Source organism: Eurypyga helias, unplaced genomic scaffold (assembly GCF_000690775.1).
Source record: "Eurypyga helias isolate BGI_N326 unplaced genomic scaffold, ASM69077v1 scaffold16488, whole genome shotgun sequence".
Taxonomy (NCBI): domain Eukaryota; kingdom Metazoa; phylum Chordata; class Aves; order Eurypygiformes; family Eurypygidae; genus Eurypyga; species Eurypyga helias.
This window is the reverse complement of record NW_010266485.1, coordinates 1-10,388: the sequence shown is the minus strand read 5'-3', so window position 1 is coordinate 10,388 and position 10,388 is coordinate 1.

Genomic DNA, 10,388 nt, shown 5'->3' with positions numbered 1-10,388 from the left:
GTTCTGTATCAGGAAGTTCACTGAGCCCTACTGTGATATACTTTTCTGCTGGTGCTTTACTCCCTGGTAGCATTACAGAACGTGGTTTTCTTTGCTGTCTTGAGGTTTGCCAGCCCAAAATGCAACCTGAGAAATTTCACATGCAAGAAAAGACCAAGAACAGTTAAGATTACCTGAGGGCTTATAGTCCACACCTCATCCCATCTTGAACGTCAGCTGCACTGCATTTGCTGAACTGGCTAATTACAGTTCTAAACTGAAAAAACATATGCTTCAAGTGCACAACAATAAGCCCAGATTTAGTTTCATTTGTGATCGAGTCTCCAGACAAAAGAAGTTAGTCCAAAACCCAGTCTTAGTACAGACATTTGAATTTGGTTTGCTATTATGGGAAAGCACAGGCCTGAAAGAACACGAATTCAGCAAAAGTATAAAATTATAACATAAAACAAAAAAGGCAAGAAAAGAAAAAAGTCATGGGGAGCTGTCCCCTGCTTTCCTCTGTCTGAGCACTGATGTCATAACCAGACCCAAAACCATGACACTGCTTTCAGGAGAATTTGAAATCTGGACAACCAAAAGCTCAAATAAGTGATGAGAAACTGAAGTTGAGTAGTTCAGTAGCTCATAACCCACAACATTTACCCATCAAATGACTCATTACCAGCATAGATATTACTTTCTTGATTGTTATTCTCTGAGGTCTATACAGGCAACAAAGGCAGGCAGCAAAACCAAAACCCTGGAATTATTCCTTGCTGTGTAATCAGTGAAGTAGCAGATTGAATTTTTCAGGGGTCTCAGTTGCATGTACGATTGCTACACTAATATTGTCGTTCTTTAACTGAAATATAATGTAACCCTATCACACTTTGGAAACGCATCACAACCGCCCATCTGCTAGTTTACTGCTGATCTACTCCCAAGTAGTGTCTTACTTTCTGCCCACAAACATTTCAACTGCAAGTTTCAAATTCTGATGAACGCTTTTCAGTTTGTTTTCCAACTGTTCTCATGTCTAGTTAAGTAACGAAGGAAAAGAATCATAATGCAGTCTCTTTCACTGAAATTTCGTTCTCATTACACATAGAAATGAGGCACTTCGTGGGAGTAATGCTTTGGGTGGTAAGATAGGGCCATCATAAATTGGGTGCTGCTCAGACCAGATGGCTACATTAATTTCTGAAGCATTAGGTAAATGCATCGGAAATTATAAACAATAAAAAATAATAAAGATTTAAAAGATTCCTTAAGGGTGATCAAAATGTTCTAAGTAATGTCAGAGTTGACTACCAGTAGTAGCTTCTAAAACAAGATTTTATCATATTACTATATGGTAAGACCCGTTCAGAGAGGTTATGGCAGGCCTTCCCAGACTCTTTATATGAAGAAGCCATTATATTTAATTCTTTTCCTTCCCAAAATAATAGTATAATATAATAATCGCCATCTATTAAGAGGAAAAAATAAATTTTATGCTTCTTTTGAGCACTCACTAGACACAAACTCTGGTAAACTGGGCCATTTAACGACTCCAGTGTCTTGTAGTCTGTACACACAAATGTGTTCCCGATATAGCATATGTAAACTTGGCATTCAGCAGTAGAGGTCACACAGTGTTTGGATGTAGGGAGCACTTGCAAGACAAGGGCTATAATCTAATAAAAGAAACAAGACTAGTGAAAAATGCTAAAAGGTGGAACACTGAGGCCAGACAGTCTGTATTTTCCTAATTCAAATATTTTCCTTTTAGTGTCTACATACATTAATTGTTCGAACGACGAGCCATGCTGAATTTATCTTTGATGAGGTAAACCTTTAAAACTTTTGCCCTTTCTGTCCATACAGCCTCTCCACAATTGCTGAAACTACTGACCCAAACCATGACTTTTTCTGGCCCCTTTTACCTTCTCCCCTGCTCCTAAAGACTTGTGTTCTTTTAAAAAGTGAAAATGTTTCTATGCCACAGGCTTAGAGAGGAACTTCTTCTCTATAATGTGTGAAGTATTTGCATGTTCTGAAATTATTTAAGGTCAAAATTTCATTCTGAAACAGGGCCTAAAGAGCATTTAGACATTTTTGGAAAGTGAGACTTACTGTATATTTCCAAAGCCTCCTCTGTCTCTTAGAGGTCTAACATAAGTTAGTATTTATTTAAGAGAAACACAATTTCATTTCCCCCACCACCAAAGTATTTTTCTTTCCAATAAGCTTTTACAGAAGATATGATCCAAATTAGAGAATATTAGAATTTTCGTAATGCTTTCCTTGCATGAAAACTTTTTTTTTTTTTTAAGAAAAAAGTATATACATAATTCTGTCCTTGGGGTCTCTAGTGTTTGTATTTATAAAGATTGTTAATTCACTTACACATAAGCAGTAGAGATGCAAAAGAACAAGGCATTAGAAACAGCCATATGTAAAGGGCCTATGTATAATCAGCCTATGTATATAAAGGGATGTGTTCAGATATCTCAGAAAAAGTTAATTAATGAGATCTCTTCTGCACAGCCCAAGGTCAGAGTTAATATCATACCTGAACTGTATTTTCAAAGAAACCACAAGCTTTTCAAACCCGGCGTCTATTAAAACTTACCAACCGCAGCTCGAGCAGAATGCCCTCAAGATTAGTATCTGTATCGTACGTACAGTATGAGTTCGGGTAAGTCTGGTTTTCCAAATGTTTTATAGCTGCATCATAACACAGACTGGTAGAAATACATTCTTGTTGCTATTACCCAAATAAAAATCCTTGTCCTCTGCACTTGAAAGTCACTCAAACCATATGGATGATATTCCAGAGCACTAGAAGAATGTAGGAATCTTTTATTAGAGTATGCATCTCTCATTTAAATGCCAACAGGAATTCCCCAAAAAACAAAGCAGCCCAGAAACCATTTAAATAACTACTACTTTCCAAATAATTTGTTACAATCTGATTTTGATGCAAATTTGTTTACTTTTAGGGGGGATATACGTAGTCATCCCAAGCCCAAACAAGTCAAATGACTGAAGGATTTGTCCACAGAGGTAAAGAATCAGCTGTTTCTTTCATTTGTTTATTGAATCCATTGTAAACTCAAGATAAGTATATAACAATCAGCCCTGAAATAGGTTCCATTTAAATTGTTGAGTGATTAAATGTGAAAGCACCTTGTAACAATGCGCAAAGTAGGATAATGGTAGGGTGCAGATGAGGGGAACCAAACATTCTAAAACTCAACTCATCCACTGGTTTAATTCATGCATTGCCCGTATGATTCATACATGGGGGATATTTTGCTTGAGGCTACAGCTCATGGGAATTATTCTTCTTAAGTGGCAGTGAGTCGGAGAAGCTCATGTCTTCGCTGATGCATCTGTTTATCCGCAGTTTTAGTTCACCTTCGTTCTCTTGGTGAGAGAACATGTAAACTTAGGGTGTGGGAACGGGTTAACGATTCTGCACTATTCTGTCAGACAGTAAAAACCCAAATACTTCTTTCTGGGTAGTGCATATATTCTCAGACAGAGTTGAAGATTTGTACAAATCAGTGAACACTTGAAAAGCTATTAAAGAAAATTACAGTCCTTTCATAAGAAATTATAAATCCAGTATAGAGATAGGGAAAGTCGTCAGTTTTTGTTGTGAAAAATAACAAACTACACCTAAAAAAATTGTTGCAGCCTTGTAATAGAGTTTTTGGTGTGAATGCTCCCTAGTTCTGCCTGTATTCTATCATGGTTTTGGTGGTTTTCTTTTTTTTTCTTAATTTAATCTCATGCTATTATCTACCAATATTTACTACAGAAAAATCTATGAGGAATGCTAGTAAAATGTGGCTCGAACACAGCATAAAATTTCCACGGTCACATTACTGAAAAAACTGGAAACATGGGAATTTAGCAGCCTTTCTTTCCAAGCAAACAATGCAAAGTTTGGGGCAACTGAATAGACTCCCCTACCAATACACCTCTCGTGTGTGAAAAAGCAGAGCACCTGCTGATAGTTCCTAAAACAGAGCTTCTGGCATTGCCAGGACATCCTTCTGTATGCAAGCTGACGTCCAGTACGTCAGCAGAAGACCCTGCTACCACCTGACCAAAAAGTCCGTTTTAGCTGGGAAATAAGAAGTCAGAGGAGTGATAGAAGCAGCTCATACACGTTTCTCCTTCAGTTTAAACTTTGAGAAGGTGGTTTCCATAAAGTAACAGAATAATCACTAAATCTTGTGCAATATATATTTTTTTCTTACATTATTTTTATCTTTTCTTTGTTTTTCTTTTTTTTCTTATTATTTTTCTTATTTCTCATTTCCAATTCTAAGAATCTGTAAAAAACACAGTCTGTGAAGGAGAACTATTTATATTAGTTCATAGCTTGTTTTTTTAACATGACAATGCTGAAGTCCTTAAGCTATGACCTAACATCTATCAGGAGCTTAATAATAAAATGTAGCAATACATCAAGAGGTTTGTGGGGCCAAAGCCTTCCACCAACCACACATCTCAGATTCTGAAGATATTCTGAAGGTGGGGTTTTTTTTGTTTGTCTGTTTCTGAAACCATAGTGTTTAAAAGTGTTGCTTTATCCCATTCTAGTTGAGCTTTAAAAATATATGCTTCTGCAGCCTCTTTTAGTGAAAGGAGTACTAAACTAAGCAATCCAGCTACTGCTGCATTTCCATTTAAACAAGAGCATTTTTTAAAGATTGAAACAACAAGTATTTTTGACAAAAAATAGAATGAAATAAAGCGTAGCTAAATTGGGAAGGAAAGCCCCCTATTTTTCTCATGTCCTGAAGGTTCAGTTCTTGAACTCTGATCCAGTTTCTAAACAGGCAGCAAGGCAACTCCCATCCTCTGAAATCATACAAGAGTTATTAAAAAATAAGTTGCATTTTTTACAACAAAACTCTGCAAAACTATAACCATCCTGCCCTTCTCACCATACAATAGATCCTATTCTCAGCAGAGTGAGAACCAGCAACCACGAAGCTTTAAAATGGGAAGAACAACCTCCTTATAATGGAATACAGGGATTAGCTTAAGTCAAGTAAAAAATGTTGCATTTTTTCAAGATGTGTTTACTAAGCAGTAGAAGCATTCAGCAGAGTCGATGTGCAGCCAGCGTTTATAAATTCTCATAAGGAAAGCAGCTAAATTGAAGAAACAAACCCTTGTATTGGGTTATGACGTTAAATTAACCAAAACATGAAAAGTTCTTACAGCCACAATATTGAGACTTTATTTTCAAAAAAACCCTATAATTCTTTGAGTTGCTACTAACAGAAAATGTAAATTGTTTGCACAATGCTTTAAGTTAGACAAGGGTAGCATTTAAATAAGCCAAAAATGCACGTCCATCTGTGCTGACATAAACTGTATGTATGTCTATTTATTTAAAACAGATATTCCCTTTCTATCACTGGCAGTGCTTTCTTTCCTAAGTGAGTGCCAAAGATAGCCACAATTTTTCCTTCTCAAACTTTTGTAACATCAAGTTTTGAGAGATACTATATATTAAACAATTATATTCTTCTGGAAGGTTAAAGTATTTTCCTTATCAATGCAACAGAAAAAAAAGAAATTGTATTTGGATAGAAAGAGTAAGGACTGGAAATAACTTATAAATTAACTTTTGCCATAAAAAAAGTATTTTTATCACAAGAAAATGAAATTAAAAGTACATTTAAATAATCTGTCAAAAGTATAACTAATTATTGATATTTTTAAAAATGAAATCTCATTCATTTATATATTCTTTACATACTCTTTCACTGTTGAATCAACACAGAATTTTTTTTAAAATAAACCACGCAATGTCTCTACAAATGGTTTCCAGCAAAAGTATTTTGGCACAAACACTGAGGATTATGTTGGGTGGGGGAAAACTTCCCAATAGATCACCTAGCAGAGACTGCTGCCTGGCCCAGAGCGGGGTCCCAGTTCACACATCGCCTGGAAGAGGCCTCCCTTCAACATCAATCAATGTTTTTTGTGTAGAATCAAGCTTGCTTTGGCTGTTTGGATAGCTGGGGGGCGAAGGCTGAGTTTTCCCAGTCTGCCTGCTTCACCTACTTCTGGGACAAATGCCCTTTCATGATTTGAAAAAATCTTAAAAATGCTATTCAGGCGGATTAACTGCGGAGCAGTAATTCTTCAAAAGTAACCTGAGGTAAACCACATATTTCTGTTCCTGAGTATGGAGGAAAATCAGTTCAGGAAATGAGCTCATAGGTAGATTAAAAAATAAAATTTAAGAAAAATCCAGAAAAAATTATGTTTAATGCACAGTTCTATTCCCCTCCTAGTGCATGGCTGAAACCTTGAAGAAAGGGGTGGGGGTGGGCATGGAAATGCTGATACATGGATTTTGTAGTGTTTCTAGCCACTAGTAACCATAGCTGTACCCAGGATTTTTTTTTTTCTTCTGTCTTTAATGGGATGTTAAAACTTTTTATGTAGACCCTCAGATGTTTTATGTCACCAAGTATCCAGCAGGTTCTGCTCATCAAAACAGTATTTTTGAAATATTTATAATATTCAGCCATTTTGGAAACTCAGGATATTGACTAAATATCAGTGTATTTATTATAGCACATCATTTAAGAAGCAATATGCAGTATTCTTGTGTTTGCTTTCAGTAGATAATCCCATGTACATGCTATTTGTTGTTACCTCATGCCCCAGTATTTTTCCTTTAATTACTGATCTGCCCAGCTTTGACTGGGAGTATTAGGGAAGCTAACTGCTTCTTGCATATAACTTCCAAAACAGCTTTTTTTTTTTTTTTCATAGGAGATCATTTTTGCCATTTAAAAGTTACACCTGGTTTCCAACCCAGTCTCAAAGGACTTCTGATTTGCAGTAGTGCAGACACATGTAGCTGAACTGCCCCTTCTTCAAGCACATATTGCCTTTCCCCAGGGACATCAGCATACAGATAGCAATAACAGTAACGACGTTTATGCTTATAAAGTATTACCTCTGCCCCTGAGGTACTAATGGTCGGAGATTTTTTTTTTCTTTCCAGAACTCCCACATATGAAGCTTTGCAAAGATAAATTATTCCAAATACAGTTTTATATCAGGCTCAGTTTGTTTGCAGTGGCACAGAAGATTATTTTATAAATGCTCCCTGAAAATTACCAGTTAGTTTGGGCCAATTCAAGGAGTGATTTCTTACCTCTATCTACGTATCTATCTATCTATCTACCTACCTCCCTCCCTCCCTCCCTCTCTCTGTAGTAGTTAACTTTGCAGCCCCGAGGAGAAGGACTTGGGGTACTGGTTGATGAAAAGCTGGACATGAGCCGGCCGTGTGCGCTGGCAGCCCAGAAAGCCAACCGTATCCTGGGCTGGATCAGGAGAAGTGTGGCCAGCAGGGCGAGGGAGGGGATTCTGCCCCTCTGCTCTGCTCTGGTGAGACCCCACCTGGAGTGCTGCATCCAGCTGTGGAGCCCTCAACATCAGAAGGATATAGAGCGGTTGGAGCGAGTCCAGAGGAGGCCACGGAGATGCTCCGAGGGCTGGAGCCCCTCTGCCATGGGGACAGGCTGGGAGAGTTGGGCTTGTTCAGCCTGGAGAAGGGGAGGCTCCGGGGAGACCTTATAGCACCTTCCAGTGCCTGAAGGGGCTACAAGGAAGCTGGCGGGGACTTTTTATATTTGGTGCTGGCAAGACGAAAGAACAACAAACAAAATCAGTGAAACAGGAATCGTGTCACATATTTGTGACAGGCTTTACATTTTTCAAGAGACAAGCCTTCCTAATTTCATTCCATGTAAAATATCTCTATGACAAAGCTGAGTTTGTGAAGTTTTACACAGAAGGAAGCTTCAGGATACGTGGAAAAGATTAGGTGAAATTGTAATCTACTTCTGTCTGGACAATTAATATACACAGTGCAGAGGAGCTTTTTGAAGTGAAGCTTTTAAGTGAGGACGGTCTTCTCCACAGAAGGCCGCTTAGCAACGGCTAAGCAGATCATCAGGTGGGAGAAGATGTGATGCCTCGCCTGTAGTGCGCTGTGCCTAAAGCATGTCTCTTACCCCCACCCCACCCCTGCGCCCACTTCTAAGACAGAGTATGGCCCTTTAAAACAGAGCCCAGAGCCCTTCTTGCCCACTCCCACCTGCTCCCCAGCAAGGTGCTTCCTCACTTGAGTGGGCTTAAGTAGAGCAGAGATAACGCTGTCTGCCTGGAGATTGCTCATCAGCCCTGGGAGATTGCCAGGAGCAAGTTACACCATTTCTGGCAGCCAGGGCAGGAACCCCGAGAACTGTGCAGGAAGAATGGGGGCTGCAGTCTACTCTTTAACTCTCTGTCCTGCCTACTTCATATCCCTTCAGGTTGCGTTTGGAGAGGAAGTGCTATCAACATGTTGTCTTCCTTCAGCCCAATATTATTTAACAGGGTAGTTGCGCCCTGTCTGAACACAAAAATATCTCCGTATGGTATGAGCAGCAGTAACCAGTGTACAAAAATAAAAGCTGAGAGAACGTGTGCATGCTTCATGGTAGAACCTGATCACGTTTCACATCATTCTGCAATGCTAGAGCTGAGCTAAATGTCGCACGGCAAACAGGATTTATGCTGAAAAATAGATACTCCATTCATACACTATCCCAAATGGCTTAAGCAGGTATCCTGCTGCTCTCCAACGAGAGCTGTGAACTTTGCACACCTTCAACAATAGACTCACAAACTGGAGGGCAAACTGCCTAAGCAGATTGAGAAACACATCCTTAAAGTTTCACTCTTGCAGTGTGACCATCTGCTCTGAGGCAGCTGATGACCAAATGATGAAAGCATCCACAAAGCATCCCAACACTCCCTGCTGCCTCACGGCTTCGCTGTGCACGGAAGGGTTAAGCTAGGTTAAGGGGACTAATGAGTAACGCAGCTGGTAAGAAGTTCTCTTTCCCCTCTCACCCACGGAAAAGCTGGCTTTTGCTGCTGCGTTCAGTGAATGAACTCATGCCGCGATACCTGTTGGCAAATCGAGGCTTGTTGTATTGCTGAGATACATCAAACGCTGCCAAGTCCTTGATGTCTTCACAGGCCTCTGCTACACGGATCGGTATGCCAGGGACTCCGCAGATCGTCAAGCCCACACAGTGCCAGAAGTAACATCCCATTGCCACATGCCAGTCAGAGCTCTCGGGACACAGGAGAGCATCTGTATTTGCCAAAGTTCGTTCACAGCCTCCCCACTGGATACCAATGAAATTGCCAACTCCCCGTTTAAAATGGAAGGCATTTTATTTTAAGCACATAGTAAACTGATGCAAAACCTTTCATTCCTTCCCCCCTTGCTTTGTTCCTGCCTACTGCTATAGTAGATATAGAATCACAGAATCACAGAATGGTTTGGGTTGGAAGGGACCTTAAAGATCACCCAGTTCCAACCCCCCTGCCATGGGCAGGGACACCTTCCACTAGACCAGGGTGCTCCAAGCCTCATCCAGCCTGGCCTTGGACACTTCCAGGGATGGGGCATCCACAGCTTCTCTGGGCAACCTGTCCCCGTGCCTCACCACCCCCTGCGGGAAGAATTTCTTCCTGATATCTAATCTAAACCTCCCTGATTTCAATTTATACCCATTACCCCTTGTCCTGTCACTACAGGCCCTTGTAAAAAGTCCTCTCCCAGCACCCTTGTAGGCCCCCTTCAGATACTGGCAAGCTGCAATGAGGTCTCCTCGGAGCCTCCTCTTCTCCAGGCTGAACAAGCCCAATTCTTGCAGCCTTTCATCATAGGAGAGGGGCTCCAGCCCTCTGAGCATCTTCGTGGCCTCCTCTGGACTCACTCCAAGTGGTCAATATCCTTCTGATGTTGAGGGCTCCACAGCTGGACGCAGTACTCCATAGATATTATTAATACTGATTATTATTAACAGATATTATTAATATTGATTTCTTACTACTTGTTGCAGTGATCCCTGCAGGTGGGGAATAGAATTAAATTTACACATACTTGTTTGCTACATATTCATAGAATTCCAACCACTGTGGACCTTGCCGTGGTGGAGGCAGAAAGATACTGTTCTGCTCTAGCCTTAAAAAGAGACTAAAGCTTGTGAGGTGCTCCATTTTCTCTAGGCAGTTCACCTACTTTGCAAAGTAGCCCAATGCTGAGTTAGATCTGTCTACGCCACCATGTTTCTATCAACAACTTCTCCACTCCAAGGGCAGCATTTTGGAAACATTACCTGTCTGGCTTTATGGGTTGTCTGTAGGAGGACTTGCATAGTAATTACGTTTCAACGGAAGTGTCTGGGGAAGGAAACGTGGCTATTTTAAAGGGAACTACAATCTGTTAAGCCTGTGGCTTGCTGAACAGCATTCACCCTTCTAACCTGGGAAGGGGGCATGAGCCTGGCCAGATCTAGATGGTTCATAGA